Below are 18294 nucleotides of genomic sequence, written 5' to 3'. Positions count from 1 at the left end.
ACAGGGACAGGGACAGGGACAGGAAGGGCAGTTTTCCTGGAGCCAGCCATGAAGGCACACTGGGGTGACAAATGCTGAGAGCAGCAGGGGAAGATGGAGGATTCTCAAAATGCACTGAAGCTAATGTAGTGAGGCATGAGAACAAACAGAGTAATTTCTGACAACCAGAATAAGCCCAACTGTTTTTCAAATCTGAAGTAAATAGGGACAGTTGAGCAGTGGCTGTACCCTAACAGTGGCTTTTTTACCACAAAGCAGTGGCTTTGTACCCTAACTGCTGTGAAAATGGCAGTTTTCCAAAGTCCAGGTTGTGATATTGACCCAGCAAAACTGAACACCCCAGTTTTTAATTCTAATATTATTATGATGTGGGCTTAATGGACCCCACATTATCTGTGTGGCGTTCCACTGTCTCTCCTCAAGGTGCGAATAAACTTCAAGGTAATTATTAATCAATATGTAAATTAGGTATTATTACATCACCTGTAGCAGGAATCAGCAAACATGCAAGAACAGGGTGTGTTTGCAGAGGCACAATACAAAAAGAAGATGACCAACCATTAGTTAGGTGTTGATGGAGACAGATTTAATTTAAGGACTGCTGCAATGACCTTGTTAGCAGTTACATGGTTTATTTTTTCTGCACTTAACTGCTCTTGCTTATTAGGAGGGTTTCATTTCTCTTCTCTAAGACACATATTATGCACCTGTGGGTAAATCCATACCTGTGTTCCAATGTTGTCAACTTTGCACAGTATCATTAGCTAGGCAAACCCAGGAGCCACCCTTACCATCACCATGTAAAGCAGTGAATGTGGCACAAAAGTACCAGCCATGCAAGGAGCTGGAAGCTGTCTGCTCATGGCTGTGCTTCAGTATAATCCCGGCCAAGCTGCTTTCTTGACTGAAGGACCACTCGGTGGCACCAGAAGTCAACCAGAACTGTAGGTACCATGCACAGCACTGTGTCTGTAAGGGTAGCTGCTCAGCTCGGCTATGAAAGAAGCACTGTCAGCCCTAAAATGCTGAAAGTGAATTATTACTTAAAAAAGTACATGGAGATCTTTGATTGAGTGGTGCTATAGTGATGACATACAGTTTAACGAGTAACATGGACTTTTTTATAGCTTGTAAGATTTTGGGGAGAAATGCAGTGCCCATCCTGGAATATCACTTGGAAAAGGGGAACCGTGGTGGCAGAAAGACAGCAGAGCAGCCCCAACCCTTTGCCACCGGGGAAAGGCAGACACCTGGGGCTGCTGAGGCCGTCACCCAGCTCTGTTCAGAGTCCCTTCATGCCCAGCTCAGTCCTGAGATGCAGTGGGGCAATGGGAGCCACAGCAAACAGCTGCCACCTCCTGCTTGGGAGTTATTCTGGAGATCACTTGCCTCCAGGCTGCATGGCTGGTGGCTCTCAGCCATACAAACGTTTTGGTGGGGCTGACCATCCCAGAGGTCCTGCAGCGGTGGGACTGGGATGTGTTATGAAATTTCATGGGTTAAAAAGATCCTTGCTGTGTTTTATTTTATCATACAGGACGTACGATTCGCAGAATGACTTAATAGCAGGATACTTGGCTTAATCATTCTCTTAATTCCTCAGTTGTTCCATTTTCCACATTGACCACCTGCTGCAGAATTGCATACAAGACTGAAATCTTTCATTTGAGGAAGAAAAAAAGGAGGGGGGATGATTTCTAACCCCATGCTGACAGAGTAATCTTTCCAGAAGTGAAGGGAATATGAAGATCTATAGGGATGTTTTTCCAGAAGTCTGCAAACAGACTGCCGTAATAGCTCACAACATCATCCATTAGCTTAAATAGTCCTTATCCTTCCCTGGTGCTCACCCTAATGTATTTACAGAGAATCACGTCTTTGCTTGAAGCTCTTTTCTGCTGGTCTAAACATGCTGAGCTTCTTTGGTCTTTTTGCATATGCTTCTCCATCACTGAGCTCAGAAGGAGTTAGTGCAAATTGCAGAGGTGCAAGGGAGAGGAGCTATGAAGTTGCATGGCCAGAATTGTACAAGAAAGCCGTGTCTTCTGAAATGCTGGGCTTGATAGCTGCCTTTCAGACTTATTGGGAAGAACAGATTTCTTCCCTGAAGGACTCCATGTGACATCCAGTGTATGTCAAAGAGCAGTGTGGTTTCCCTTCACAAGTTCTGGCATAGTCCTTTCCAAAATTTTTTGTTTCTATACAGACAGGCTGGTGGGCTCAGTCTTACCTATGCATCAAATAAAATCCAAAGTCATCTTCAGGGAATGGCTATTACTCTATCAGCTCGTACTGCAACCCCTACTGAGTTGCAGAAGGCAATGGGAGTGGAGCTGGCGAGGTTGACGGAGCTGTGCCAGGGTTCAGGGGCAGTGCCTCAGGGACCTGCACGTTTGTGCACCATGGAGCACTGATTTTGGGCAGGTGTGGGGAGACAGAGCTCTTCTGGCTGGAGAGACTCTAAAGGCTGTCTGCTTGAGGGGTGTAAGAAAGAAAGATGCCATCTTGCAACAGCACTGATGACTGTAATATTCAGGGAAGGTGAAGAAATGAGTACCAGATTAAAAAAAAAAAAAAAGGCAAAAATAAAGACAACAAACCCTTTAAATGTCTATAAAGGATGTGTATGGGGATGTGTAGGGAAGATAGCAGCTTGCAGACCAAGGCCTTAAGCTTTAAATCAGCAGACGACCCTTGTTCAGGGTATCAGATAAGAATGTGATAAACTTCAGAAAGATTTCCATGCTGCCCTGACTGAGATGATGCACAATTCCCATTGCATCTGAGTACACACTTCAAACCTGATACAGCAAAGCACTTCAGTGACTTACTTCTTGTTCACTGATTTCCCTCCTTGACCTGAGTTACTCTGCTCTTACGAACTTAAGAATAGCATGAGAAGCTATAACAAATCTCTCTGCCTTTCCTGCAAGGCTCCCCAAGTATCTTCTTCGCCTCAGATAACTTGATTAAACAGATTCATTGGTGAAATTGCTGCCTGATAGTGACTGGTCAGTCAGCTAGACATATTCTTGACAGGCTCACCATGTTCCACTGTGGGCTGATGCATAAAAAGAATCAAAGAGCCAGAAGTATAACGCATCTGAAAACAGTCAGAGGCAAAACTCAAAAGAAAGGAGAACAGATCATAACTTGTAGTGTTTGAAACCTGAGCATCCCTTGGAGGTGTTCTTTTAAGCAGAAACACTTATAAACCCGCTCACTGCATAACAATTTCAGTGCTCTTTTTGCACAAGGAAGAGAGACAGAGTGCTGGTAAAATGCAATTTTACCATGTTATCTGTGTTTCACCTCTGATTTGGCTGAGCATTCATGGCACGCGACATTGAAAGTTTCAGGGTCAGTTCTCTTAAGAAACACTTTTTTCTGGTTTATAGTTCACCTTAAGCTGACAAATGTTGTTGTAGACATCTGGGTACCTATATCATACTGCAGGATTGGGACACTGAAATGTAACAGTGATAAAAATCTGTACAGTGTTAATGATACGTGCTATTACTTTACGTAGGATTTTTGTTTGTTTGTTTTTGATAAAAAACTATTCCCTGTCAAAGACCCTGAAGAAAAAGACTTTGAAAGCTAACTCTGGGGCCAAATTCCCACAGTTGGGTTCACCCCTTTTTGCATTTCACTTGTGAGAATACAGCAGTACAAAATGTTCTGGTCATGGTTGTTCTCTAGAGATTTTCCATTAAAAGTTCTTATGTTCCAAAGTCTAATGCAACTGCTACGACAAGCAAACAGAATAAGGAATCTTCATATATTTAGCAATAAAACCCATAAAAGACTTTACAATTAAAATAAAATCCAGTCTGTTTTTTTGACTGTTTCAAACTTATTCTGACACTTATTTTTTGGCTTTTTACTTTTTTTTTTTTAATTTTATTTTACTGTCTTTTTGAAGTAGAACAGAGAAAAAAGAATGAGATCCTAAACAGAGCAGCTAGTGGACCTCAAAACAAACAAAGCACATGTTAGAACAAAACTCTTGGTGCTCGGGAGATACTATAAGTATTTTCCCTAATGCTCCAAAGAGCACTAGGATACATTTCAAAATTCAGCAAACTCTACAATTTGGGAAAGTTGTAGCAGAGGTACATGACATAATAACATTCAGATGAATATACTTCAGGAGGATTCCCCAGTATTTCACACATTGCCCATCCCATGTGCCTTTTGTTGTGGAATAAACTTCAGTGGAGGGCAAAGTGACCATGAAGGTCTATCATGCACAAGTAAGCTACGTAACAGCCTTTGGCAGCAACTGGATGTTCTTAAAGGTAGTGTCAGGAGATCCTACCCTTCCTATTTTCCAGTAAATGGACTAAGTCCTCAAGGAGTCCAGAGAAAAGCAAATCCTACTGTAACTGAGAAAGGGGGAACATACCCCTATCAACACCCTCTTTATAACTGCATGTAGTTTATGAGCAACCATCTCAACACCAGTAAAACTCCAAAAAAAAAAGAGGATTTTTTTCCCCACTGACTTCAGTTGTTCTTAATGGGGTCCAGTCAGTTTACAGAGTTTGTCTGGTATGTTTGGGAGAGGAGTACCTAGAGTTCTTCCTTTCCCATCCTGTCCCATCACTTGTCTCAAAGAGCTCCATTTCAGGCTGTTCTTTCAGAGTTGCAGCTTTCCCAGCCCTCCTGCCCCATCTCAGTCTGAGCCATGGTAGCCACTTCTGCTCAGGGTTGTATGTGATGTTTCCCATTTTATTCCTCCTCCATGGCCTCAGTTAAAAGCCCTCCACCTGTCACGTGCTCACTACTTCCATAAACATCCTGACCCCCAGCAAAGCTGTGATACCTTTCACATCCAACTGATAACACCTGGCTGTGCTTGAAGCCTTTGATTGCAGCTGTCACAGGAGAAAAACCATCTAGACCCCAGAGACAGGGTCTGGCATCCACAATGGGAGACAAAAAGGAAAATTTCCAGTGTCTCCCCGGCTTGCTGTAGCAACTCGGAAGAGGCAGAGACAGAAATATGAAAGGATCAGAGTTCAAGGACAGTAACAAACATTAATCCTTCATGTGGGGAGGATCATCACAGCTCTTTCTGTAATGACAAACCCACATGACCTGAAAGAAGCCCATGGCTCCAGACATCCCACCGGAGGGGTGCCTGCTGTGTCCATGGCGCACGAGGCTGCCAGGCTCTCTCATCTCCCATCCGTGCGGCTGTAATAGTCACTTCACAAAGTTTGCTAAGGCACAGAAGGGAGTCTCACACAGCCTTACCCGAGAAATTGAGTTTGGGACATGGTGGGATTGACTGCAGGAAGACCACAGTGAGCTGAGGTGAGTGAGCCAAAGCCCCTTGAGTGTAGGCCTCGCGGTGGAAATACCTCCTCTGCATCCATGAAGGGCAGGACAGGGACAGCATTAAGCAGTGGTAAGGGACAATGCGCTTGGACATCAGGAGTAATTTCTGATGTTATCCAAGCCCTGGAACGAACCACCCAAGGAGGCTGTGTAATCTGGGGCAGTGACTGTGGTGGTGTTGCTTCAGCATCAGAGCAAGGGAGTGGACTAAATACACCCCAGCTCCTGCTAAGTGTCATGTTTTTACAAGTGTATTCCAGTGTGTAAAAGGAAAAGAGGCACCACAATATTACAAACTATAAAGTGTTCCCACTGGAACCACATCTAATTAGATCAGGCCCTCCACCCCTACCAGCAAAACACCCAAACAAGCAAAAAGTGGAACGAAATGCTAGAACAGCACTGAGGAAGCAAAGCTGTGCTAATGAAGAAATGTTGTCACTTTTCAAAGAAATGTGACAGAATGTCTCATGCCACTGCAGAAGAAACAATGTATTTTTCATCTAATAAGGCACAAATTTTAAAGGCTTATCAAGTGAAATGAAATGGTGGCATGCCTAGAAGACAAGTTAGCAGTCTGCAAAAATGAAAGCTATGGCAACAATGAATCTACGCAGGACTTTAATTTCTGGCTATGTTGTATATTATGTTTATTTGGAACTTCATTGCAATGCTGGGATTATAACCTCTCTGCTAAAAAAACACCAGTCCTTACATGTTGAATTAATGAAGAACAGCTCAGAGCAGAGTAGAGAATGAAAGCTCTACAACACAGATCACTACAACCAAATGTCTTGAAAGGACCCATTAAACTTTTAAATGACATCAGGGTTCTCAACTCAGAAAGAAAGAAGCCAAACTGAGGATGGGAGGAATGAATTTGTGGGAATGGGAGATTTCAGCATTTCAGCTTCAGAAAGAAAATGAGTTGTTTGGCAGATCTTATTGCCAAAGACCCCTACTTCTAGTCTTTTCTATACTTAGCACAGGACGGCACATCGATTCATATTCTCTAAGTAATGCAGCTCTGCTAAGGGGCATTGATCTTCGTTAAATGACATTCAGTGTTTAAAAGCTCGAGTTCTCGGAGATGTCTTAATAAAGCAAGGTCAGGAAGGAAGCTGGGCCTTTATGGCAGAATCCCTTTTCCACTTACACTCCTCAGGTCACGACTGAAAAGTAATAATTTTTATAAGCAACATACTTCATATCAGAAATGACAGTTTCAGTACAGCGTGCTCAGCATGAACAAGCTACCCGTGCTTACCAGAAGGGGTCACTGTTGAAAGCTATATCGCCTTCACAAAATCTGCACCAAGGAAGTACAAACATCTTAAGCCGATGCCTAGGGAGTAATAAAAATCCTGCTTTTGTTAATAAAATGCTTTTCTCCATCTTGCTAATGCACAATGCTCAGTCATGAAATAGCTCTGAAATGTCCAGTCACTTATGCTACTGATTTTAAGAGGAATAAGTGTGTGTGTGTGAGAGAGAGTGTGTTAAAAATTCAACGTGGAAAAAACAAACAAACAAACAAAAACCACAAAATAACCCCCCAGAACAAACAACATACAACCCTTTCAGGATATGGAGTAATTGTTTAATGTTTAGAAAATATTTGTACAGAGCTTAGAAATTATAAAACGATAGAAAAGCTAAGTCATGAAACCTGCAGCAATCTTGCAGCCTTTTGTATATGCACACGTACATGATTCTAGCCTGCAAATCAGTTGGAGAATTTATGGACATCATTCACCTACCCCGTAAAAAAACAGAGCCAAACTTGAAACTTAACCTTTGAAACACCTTTTGAAACTATGCGACAAATATTTCTGCAAGATTTTGATAGTGAAAATGAAGATCCTTCAAGTGATGTACCTTATTAAGCAGGGTTTCTGTGGAAACACTCTGCTTTGAATGTTTAGTTTCCTTTAAGTCACCATAGCTATCTGAAATCATTGACTTTGTCACAAACCCAGCTCTTTAAAAATCTGTAGTCAAATAAAATGCCATAAAGGCATTCAGGAATTCCCTCAGGGATTATGTGCTCAGACCCATGAATTATTTTTCCACTGAACAGAGCATACCTGGAGGGAAAAAAAACTTTAGGACTCGATTTAAATTCTGGTGATAGAAAGTCCACCACTACCAAACAGTTCATTCCTCCTTGAACACTTGAGAAAATGTGGAGAGTTTTACGACATTTCAGTCTTAGGGAATGAGCAGCCTTAGGCATTGGTGGCCCAGGGCTCTTTGGTTCTTCGCTGTGGGCTCTTCCCACCTGAATGGGGCAAAGGTATGAAACACAGCAAGTGAAGTCTGATGGGCTCTAGCTGCAGGACAAGCATGTTCAAGAGAGGCTTTTCCTTGGCTAGAGGCAGGGGAATGGGAAGTTTGGACTAAAACAGTTCCAATTTGAAATAATAGAATGGCAGAAATAGGCAAAGGGAGGTTTTAGAAGGACAAGTGAATTTGGAAGGAGAGAACATCAGCATGAGCGTTTGGAGGGAGGAAGGGTGGTAGTGAAGTTTTCTTCATTTCATTTCTCCATCTGATAAGACAGGCTCAAATTCTGTGATGCAAGCTGCCTGTCCCTCAGGGGAAAAAAAAATAAAAATTACAGCCATGTCGGTTGCTTGTTTAGCACCCTCCTGGATTGTTTGAAGAACATGAAAGTCCCCTGATGTGGATGCTTCATCTGGAGTTTGTCAAAAAATTGCCTGTTTTGACTGCACTATTATTAACAATTTCGCTAATTTTACCTGTGATGGGAGTTGCCTTGTTCTGCATGTGGTATGGTTTTAGAGTGGTCCATGTATGGAGAGTCCATATATAATCCCTTTGGATTTTCCTCTGTCATCAGCATTCACTGCAGTTAAGATAAATTTGTGTTCATAAAGTAACAAATGGCAACAACGAACTAAACAAAAACCAGGAATTATTATTATTTTAAATAAAAAGGGTTCGTATTTAAGTTTCCAGTTAGTATTGTTTGGTAATCTTCTGCATGACTAGCTTTGTGTTTGTGTGCCAGTGCTGGTGCCTTCATCTTGGCACGTTTTAAATTTGTACAGCACCATGTGCTGCTTGCCTCATTACACAGGAGTGATCTACGGCAAGCAGCCGTGTTTACACACGCAGCCATTTCTAGGACCTTGGAACTGGCAGTGAAAAACAGCATCTTGTGCACAGTCTGTTTTTTCCAATTCTCATGCGCTAGCTTGATCAATCCAGTTGTTTCCCTTGGACTTTTCAGATGCAGAAATAGGCCGTTACAATATGTTCAGCTGATGCTAAGATATGCCAAGTTCCCCACTTAAAAAAAAACAAACAGGGTTCATTTCACAATTCATATCATACTCCTGGTAGTGCTCAGCAAATAATTGCGTATCTTTTGACATTTTGAAATCAAGATTGCCTCTCCCAGAGAGATACTGCAGCACAAACAAGGGTTATGAGTCTGGTACAGAAATTACCAGGTGAAGAGCTGTGATCTGTGTTAGTCAGGAAATTATACTATGTGGGCCCTTACTTACCTTAAAATCTAATTCGAAATTATCTCCAAAGGGCCCTAGAAGTCTAGCAAGGGAGAGGCTGATTGAATTTCAGAGCACAGCTGACAGCAAACCATCTTTACAGCACTGAAAGGTCCATGATTCTCCGGTAGCCCTCTAGGCTACTGCAGCTGTGGACTGCAAACCACTTTCCTTCTTCAGACCACCATGTCCTGACCATAACCTGAGGCCAAAATGACACATCCAAAATGAACATACATAAAAAGCACAAGTAAATAGTTCCAAACGTGTCCAGGAAGCAAGCATATCACTTGATGCTCTATATGCCTTGCTAAAGAAAAATATTCTATTTATTTCAAAATATGCACTATAACGTAGCTGCATCATAATAACTGTAACTATATAAAAAAAAGCTCTTTCTTTTGTCCCTTCCCTTCCCTTCCCTTCCCTTCCCTTCCCTTCCCTTCCCTTCCCTTCCCTTCCCTTCCCTTCCCTTCCCTTCCCTTCCCTTCCCTTCCCTTCCCTTCCCTTCCCTTCCCTTCCCTTCCCTTCCCTTCCCTTCCCTTCCCTTCCCTTCCCTTCCCTTCCCTTCCCTTCCCTTCCCTTCCCTTCCCTTCCCTTCCCTTCCCTTCCCTTCCCTTCCCTTCCCTTCCCTTCCCTTCCCTTCCCTTCCCTTCCCTTCCCTTCCCTTCCCTTCCCTTCCCTTCCCTTCCCTTCCCTTCCCTTCCCTTCTTGCAACACTGTCTTTTGCAAAGTTGGCCAGTTCTGTAGACTGAACCTGATTTAGCATTTCTGTCCTCTCTTAGATTTTGTGTGTGCAGTTGCCATAAAGAAGAGTAATGTTAAATACAACAAAACGTCTAGATTACAAGAAATGTTCTTTCATTATGATGCATTAGCTATTCTTTGTCAGAGTTCACCTATAATTTACTGTGTATTTTTCATTCGTAACATACTTATGTAAATGTCTTTGTGCATGCACTTATGTTTATATATAGTGCATACAGAACAAGTCATTTTAATGCCCATTTATCTGAATAATAAGGATAAATTTATTTGCCGATGCGTTTGGCTCTTTTTGAGATTTTTTTTTTTGCCACCAGGTTTCCAATAATTGAAATAACCCAATCATATTCTGGCTGTTATGCTCGGCTCCCACCTTGGGAATAGTGAGGAGCACAAGGAGCATTGCTGTGTGTAGGTGCACACCTCCGGTCACTCGGCAGTCAGAACAGACCTCTGACCCTGTCTGGGACACCCAAATGAAGTCGGGCCCATGCAGCGGTACGCCGCATCCTTAGGCAGCAGCATACCATTCTGGCAGCTTAAAAGAAAGTGCTACTGATATCTGATTAGGTCCTGAATAGGCTTAGGATTTTTTTGAAAGGAGACCTTCTGCCCTGCACTAATTTTTTTGTCATTTGAGTAGTCTAATCAGCAGAATATTTGAGGATCTCTAAATTGTAAGTGCCTTTATACCAACTCTGCCAAGAGTGTTGCCTGTGAAGTGTCACCTCACTTCAGAGCCAGGAGCTGAGAGACAGAAATATTAAATGAGCTGTGTTGGATCAGCCAGCAAAAGTGCAGAACCTACGTATGGAGACGAGACCTTCAGGTCCCCCCATTTCCTGAACTGACAGTCTAACCTTTTTTTTCTGTGGGCAATGACACAAATGGCACAGATGCAAACAGAGCACCTTATGTCCTTGCATGGAATTCAAATGCGTTAATGCTTTGTATCTCTTCTCATACAATTTCATGTATATTTTAGATGATGCTTTGATGTTTTCTTTGTTGTAGAAAAATTTCACCCCGTCAGCAAATACTCTGCAAGAAACTTCCACAGATAGGGTAACTCTTCCTGCCCGTGGGCAGAAAAAGATTTACTTTCCATTTTCACTGAAGACTTTATGTTAGTAAAAGCAAGCAATAACTTTTCCTTCTACCACCAAAGACCGTACCTAAAGAGAAAACATACAGATGTGCTCTATGAAATAACTCTTTTGTCATGTTTATGCTTTCTTTCTATTCTCAGAAATGAGTCACTGCTTTAACAGATTTAATTCATCTTCTGTGCATATTACTGAATAAGAGAATACCTGGAGTCACCTTTTTCAATGGCAACATGGTGTTGTTACATCCTTCATGGCAAACATAATGCTATTTCTGAGCTTCCTGGGGATAGCTGCAGAGAGGAACTCATTCAAAATTAGTAAAAACTCGAGTACTAAAGTACTCGAGCACTTGATGTCTCTTCTCCCATCAGCGAACTAGGGTGCCTCTAGCTGGATTTTCAGGCTTATTACAAAGGTGGTAATGAAAGAAGTTCCCAAAACAAAACAAAAAACCTTTTTGCTCACAGTTCAGTCATTTCTGTACTTTATGTTATGCTATATACCTGAAATTCAGATGGGATCATGCACATTTCAGAGGTTATTAAAGAACTCAGCCAGCCCTATACTTAAAACTGTCAGGAGCTCCTTGTCAAAGAATAGCCAAGCATCTGCTCACCTAAGGTACACTGGTAACTCATTTCTGTTCTAGATAATTCCTAGCTGAGGAATTCAGAGGTAAAGAATGAGTACTTGCTCTGCCAGAGTACCCTGTAATTATCTGTGTAAGCCATCAGATGTGCATGGGTAGTTTTAGGCAATGCCTGTTATCTATGGTCTTTATGGTTAAATCAAGGCTGTAATTTTTTTTTCTTTTTCCTTCCACAGTGCTCTGTTATTTCAACAAAGAAGCACTTTAATAAAGCATGGAGGACTTGTAAAAATGAGCCTTACTCATGCAAAGCTTTCCTTAATGTATCCCAGATAAAACTTGAGATGAAGAATTCTAGGCAAGTTTTTATGAGGCACGTAAGTGACCATTTGCACTCAGGACCTGAACCTGTGCATACAAAGAAGATGAAGCTTGCAGTAGACCCGAAGGTTCATAGAGAAAAGAGCTACTAAAAGCCAGTTTATTCATCCCAGCAAGCCCAGCAAGTGAGTCTCTTGGTGGAGAATAAAGAAGTATAAATAACCTAGTTTTTCCATGTTTTCTACCAATGTGAAATGGAGTACAGCCCATAAAACCTGATGTGTTATGCTGACTGACAACTCTGTCTTCTCAGCTGACATCTGTATGGTGCATTGTGGTCTTGCAAGTGTGGGCAGAAAGGACAGAGGGAAAGCAGTGGGAGCATGTGAGAATGGAAGTAAATTCCCTGTGTTCTCCTTCCACAAAAGGTAAAACAAGAGGTTGGTGCAGATGAGTGAAGATACCAGCCTCTTACTCTGTATCAGTGGTTTTACCTGCCTCATCTGCCAATTGGCAGGAAAGTAGAGGTGTTAAGACATGCCACATGCAATCAAGGATGCAATTCTGTCCTTTGTAGATACTGTCTGCCTCTGAAGACGTTGCTCTAAAAAGGAGAGGAGAACAGAATCTCTTCGGGAGTGGTAGTTAAGGACGAATCCAGCTGATCGATAGACACAGACAAGACAGGTGTGGAAAAACAAGACGTAAGAAACTTTCTGGGGAAAGACCAGTGGAACAGAGTTACTTGGCATGGGTTCAGTGCTTGTGCCAGTTCCAGAAGGTGTTTAGGGAACATCTAAATAATATGAGTATCCCAACACCTTAGTGGAGGCAAGCCTCGATTAGTACGACAGCAGTACAGAAATAACTGGAATGGCTGAATGACAGAAAAGGAGGAAATCTGCTTTAAAAAAAAAGTCTGGCAAATATCCGTCATGGGATGGAAACCAAACACTCATGGTATCATCATGAAGTACTTATGGTCTAATTCCCAGCTGTGTGCTAACCCATTTTCCACCAAGAGCCCTGTCTCACATTGTGATGGAGAAACTGCATCTTCTCGAAAGGGCAGGTCTAGGTCTCCATGCACTGCTGTCACTCCTGTTGTTCTGGGTCTAGAAAACACATTGATATATGTTCAACTGACACAGATCTGACATGATGGAAAGTAAATCCACCTAAAATTACCAGCTTTTATGTTTACAACATGAAAGATTTTCCAGTGGGTCATCTCACTAAACCAGCTCACTTTGCAAGGGCATCAATGGGAAATACAGTGTAAGGAAGGGAGAGAAAATATGTAGCTGGAGGATTTGGACCGCATTAAATTTCTGCAACCACTTAGGGTTATCCCGGACTATGTTTAAAAATAAAACAAAAAATAGGCTGGTGCTGGGCTGCTGCAGCTGGTGGGACAGAGGGGACCACCAGCATTTACCAGATATTTTATTCCTACATGAATCCTCTTGTTGCTTAGAGTTTTGCACTTACCTTTTCCTGGACTCTTCCTGCTACCTAGGAAGGAGGTGTTTCATAGTTTTGTGTTCTTCATGACATCATTTTTTTTATTAGGTATTTTTATTTTACTACATAATATCATTATTTCTGCTATTGCTACTAAATAAAAACACATGTTCACATGCACATACAGACATTGTTTTCTTATCTACCTCATTAGTTACAGCAATAAGAACAAATTAGGCATATCTGAGGATGCAGTGTTACAATCATCTACCATAATTGGTTTCAAGAGTTTCCAACATTGTATTTCATCTATCTCACAGTCACAGCATTGCTTCAAAACTGCGGGAAAACAAACAAACAAAAAAAAAAACAACAAAAAACCAAACAAGCATGATGATGACATGCTTTAAACATTATTTGTTTAGTAAATGATCTGTGCTTGATCTACACAACCTCATAGCTTACATGCAATCCCCCCACCTCCCAAGGGACTCTGAAAGCTGTGTATAAATATATTATTTGTGTTGTTCAAAGCTGTTTTTATGCTTTAGACACATTCTCTTCAGTTAGTTGTTTTCTCTGACTGCCCATACTGTAATATGACAGATACTTAGTTTGGATGGGACCTGGGGAGATCTCTAGTCCAGCCTCTCACTCACGACTAGCTTCCAAGTTAGGTCAGGTTGCTCAGAAACATTGCTGCAATGTTTTAGGACAGCATGTTCCCTAAATGACATGGATAGCAATTTAGATTTGGACTAATATAGTGCCCTACTGTAGGGCTTGGATTGGGATGTCCTGGAATTGCCCTCATGTCCACAAATTAGAAATAATTAAGGAAACTAAATGTCTGACATGAGAGAAAGAAAGAAAAAAAAAGAAAGAAAGAAAGAAAGAAAGAAAGAAAGAAAGAAAGAAAGAAAGAAAGAAAGAAAGAAAGAAAAAGAGAGAAAGAGAGAGAGAGAAAGAAAAGTGGATATAATTTTTTTTAAAAATGGAAGGATGTAAATATATAAGTTATGGTAAAGTGTAATAGGAATTTGATATAAAATATCACTATATGAAATGAGGTGAACTTCTAAGAGAAAAAATAGGCAAAGGATTATCAAGAAGCAATAGTGACTGAAGCCAGAGAAATTGTAGGTCTATACTCTAGAAAGAGAGGTGTGGTCTCATGACAATGGCCGTGTGAAAAGTAAACCCAGCTATGGGGAGAGACTGACTGTCACTGTCCTGATTACTGCTGTTCTTGCCTTGCAGATGTCCACAACGGCACTTCAAAGGAAAAACAGCTGGGTACTAAAGAGGTGAATGTTTTATCATGCTTATTCTGGGAAAACATCATATGGTGTAAGACAATCTTGTATATATGGAAGGATGAATTAGATGGAGTTGATTCTTTGTGTTACTTTCCATGATTTAATCTTAGTCAGACAAAAAAGAAAAAAAGGAAGATCAAAAAGCAAAGAAGATGTAAAGAGCAAAAAGCAAATTATTTCCAGCAGGCTGAGATATTTACATATCTGTGGTCAGGACTGTAAGATTGCTTCTTTTGCATCATATAACAGAGTTCCTGTCTGTGTCTCAAGGACAAATTTTTATTTTCATCAATAAACTGGAGTAAATGGAGTAAGCGTATATGTACAGCAAATCTTGCCATTACACAGCAGATTGTGTGAACATAAATCTAACTTTTCAGGTGGTCTGAGACCAGTTGGTGTGTAGACACAAATGTAAGGGGGAGATGGGGTAGAAGTGTCCCATTAAGTGTTCTTCCCAGATTGTACTCTGCTCCAGTTTCTGTTCTACTCAAAACCAAAGAATTTTAAAAGCTTTCCAGCATAAGTAGGCACATTTCTTTAACCACTAAAATGAAACAATTACATGATTTACCTAATGCCTTGCATCCAGAGATTCTACTGAAAGTGTTTTTATGCCTGTTGAAAGGTGAACAAGTCTCAGTTGATCACCTTTAGAAGTCAGAGCTGTAACAATGCTAATAACATCAGAAAGGAGGCTAACGATCCAAGTGATGAGACAGGCATTTAGGCAGGTGTTGTCTTACCGAAGCAGGTGTTGGTAGCTGATGTGGGAAGACATCAGTGGAGACAGAGCTCATTTTAACAGGTACTAGTTTTGTTGAATCACAGTGGCCCTTCAAGACTGTGAAAAAACAAAACAAAACAAAACAAAAAACTTGCAACAAACCCACAAAAACAAACAAACAAAAACAGTGTTGTTGCACTGCTTGACTTCAGGCTGATGTCCCTCTGGATCACTCCTTCAAGTCTAAAGTTTGTCAAATGTAACAGAACCTGCCAAAATACTGAGATGGACAGGTTGTGTTTCTGGAGCATGCTAAGCATTAGGAATCCACTCTCCCACCTTTCATTCACATTGGCATTCTTTGAACTGCCTATTTGAAGTTACGTATGCCAAACCTGAGAGACGGCTTTAAACAGACTTGAGAAATCTGCACTACCACTTCAGTGTCTCACTCCTGAGCCACAAGTCCAGGACAGGACTGCAGAAGATGTTCTGGTCAGCCTGACTGATACAGCCTGCTGGAAAAGTAACTCAGAGCCAACTGAATCCATAAAACATTGTTCAAACAGACCTTGGTCAAACCCATTAGTTTTGGACGGTAAAAATGTTGTTCTACATTGTCAGATGACACCATTGTGCTTATCACCCAAGTAACTAGAAATGGATGGCTGGTGTTTGGGTAAATGGAGAAACTGACTTTGCATGTGGCAGAATAATTGTGAAAAAAAATACGTATGAAATTTACTGTGGGCTTGGAAAAATGACACCCCTCCTACAGCACCACCCCGATAATTATGAGTAGGAATATCACGCACCTCTGGGGGGCTGCCATTTCAAAAGGGCACCTCTGATTTTTCTTGCACTGTGCATCTCAGCTCACATAAACACACATTTTCACAGCCCAGCCAGCAAGTCCCCTCAGAGCAGCGCTTGCTGCTAACTCTCGGTCACATTCCCAAAAGCACAAATGTAAAGTTCATGCTTGCCGCACCGAGCCGATACACTGGCAGATGGGCAGAGCTGAAGCCTCTGCGCTCTGAAGCAAAAGTCCTGTGGTGGAAACACATGTGGGAGGACTAGATTAGGAAATGCACAGGCAGAGACCACAGGGCCGGTGTCGCAGCCTGTCTGCCTGCCTGCTGCCCGGCTGGGGACATGGCGGCCCCACAAGGCTGCCCAGCTCGGGATGTGGTGTGGTGATCCTCTCCCAGCTCAAAGGCTGGTTGGGATTTCTGCTGCCCACCCACTGCTTGGCCTAACAGGTCCCAGTCCTGGCTCCCCACGTCCCCAGAAAGGAGCCATCGGCGGGGTGCAGCCCGCCCCGGCACACCGCTGCCAGCTCCCCAGCCAGCCTGCAGGCATTCACAGGCACAGGGGAACGGCCCGCTCTGTGTGCTTGGCACCGCTCAGCATGTGGTGAATTCATTTATTTTTTACTTTTTCTATGTCCAACTTGGTAGGACTTTGAGGTCCTACACCTAAGCCAAAGAAGGACGCCAGCAGCGGGTGTGCTGGGCCTGCCCACACCGGCTGGGCCTGAGGGCAGGCTGCCCTGAAGTGCCGCCCTGCCTTCCCTTTTTGTGCTTGCCCAGAGCTCACACGCTGCAGGCCGGTATTTCTGGCGGGCATGTTGATAAAGGCATGCTTAACAGAACAGGTCTTTGATTCGAATAATCATATCAAAGACTTTTTCTCTGATTAGAAGGCAGAGCATCGTCTTACACAGGCCTTTTCAGCAGAGGCTTTCTGTTTTAGTTACTTTCACAAATTCACTGTCTTGTCATACAACATCTTCAGGTCCCATTCATTTCATTCTGTACTTGCTGACAGACGCTGGGCTCCTCATTTCAGCATTGCTCTTCAGAAATTCAATTGACTTTAAGTATGACTCTATTCTTCAGGCCATTTAATTGCAGTGAATTGAGCTCTTCCGAAGGTGACAGCTCTGCAAATTCAAAGAGTTCTGATCGGTTCAGAAAAATTGCTTTCAAACGTAACATCCCCTGACATTACAAAACCTTCTGTTAAAACTTTTTCCATTTTCCAGACTATCATTTTGTTTCTGAACATAGATTTCTGTCCTTTGTGTTCCTGTGACAATTTTCAACTTCCCATTTTTTTTTTTCTACCTTTCCTCTCCTTGCAAACTGCTCACTAAATTTCAGTCCATTATGAGCACATTTTTTTTTCCTTCCTCCCCAGTTCAGCCCTGCTCACTAGTGTGGTCTTTCGTAATCCCTCTTCAAAAGCTGCTAGCATCATCTTGGGGGAGATGCAATGCTCTGTACCCTATGGAGGCTGCCACTTTTCTGACTGAGAGCATCGCTGACTGCAATGAAGTGCTCTCACTTTTTCTTACAGCAGGGTTTTGTCTGGAGGAAAGCTCCAAAAACCAACCATCAGAAAACATAAGGAGAGCAAGCCGGCACAGTACAAAGCCTGTGCAGGTAAGGTTGTAGCTCAGAGGGAGGGACGCCAGCTTGGGGGATGCTGTGGCATGTGGCTCAGCAGCACTGGGCTGCCAGCTCTCTCCCAAGAAGGGCGGCAGCTCTGCTGCTCTCTGCCCCTTTGGCATCTTATTTCAAAGAGAAGGGACCCACAGGCCAGCAGTGGGCTGGGAAGTGAGAAGTGAAACGGCAAAGCAGCAACTGCTTTGTGTGCAGAGAACTGAGAAACAGGATTATTTTTTCTTATGCAAAAATGTATCAAGTTTTCTTCTATAATTTCTCCTCACTTACCTCTGTTCTTAGTTTCAGAATTCCTTCTCCTCAGAGCTCCTTTTGCTAACTGAAAAGAAATAGTGCAGAATACAAGTGAGGGCTCCAAGTTGTGGCAACAACTGCGAGTTCATGGATCCCAGAAAAGCATCAATGATCATCATGAAGGGCATATGTATAAGAGGTAACATAACAACAGCAACAGCAGGCTAGCAACATGAACAATTTATATTGTCCTATCATGCTTTCCCATACCTTTCTATACTATTTCAGATCTAGATCTTTAAATTTGCTCTTACATTTTTATTCTTTCCAATATTTACTAGCAGTTACAACTCCCCCTCTCCTCCACTCCCCTTCCATTCTTCCCCCAGCTCACCCCCCTTTGGTGGTTGCAGTTA

The 18294-nt window shown here is 42.3% G+C and overlaps 1 long non-coding RNA gene across 2 annotated transcripts in view; it reads left to right on the top strand.

Moving 5' to 3' along the window:
- Nucleotides 1-11721, top strand: part of LOC308185885 — a 30911-nt gene extending 19190 nt beyond the window's left edge. For both annotated transcript variants that reach the window (XR_013943801.1, XR_013943802.1), the window contains one exon: nucleotides 11582-11721. This is a non-coding gene — a long non-coding RNA (uncharacterized lncRNA). The remainder of the gene's footprint in view (nucleotides 1-11581) is intronic.
- The last annotated feature ends 6573 nt before the right edge of the window (nucleotides 11722-18294 follow it).

This window comes from Anser brachyrhynchus (assembly GCF_964034855.1).
Source record: "Anser brachyrhynchus genome assembly, chromosome: Z".
Classification (NCBI taxonomy): Eukaryota; Metazoa; Chordata; class Aves; order Anseriformes; family Anatidae; genus Anser; species Anser brachyrhynchus.
This window is presented reverse-complemented; position numbering and strand designations above follow the sequence as displayed.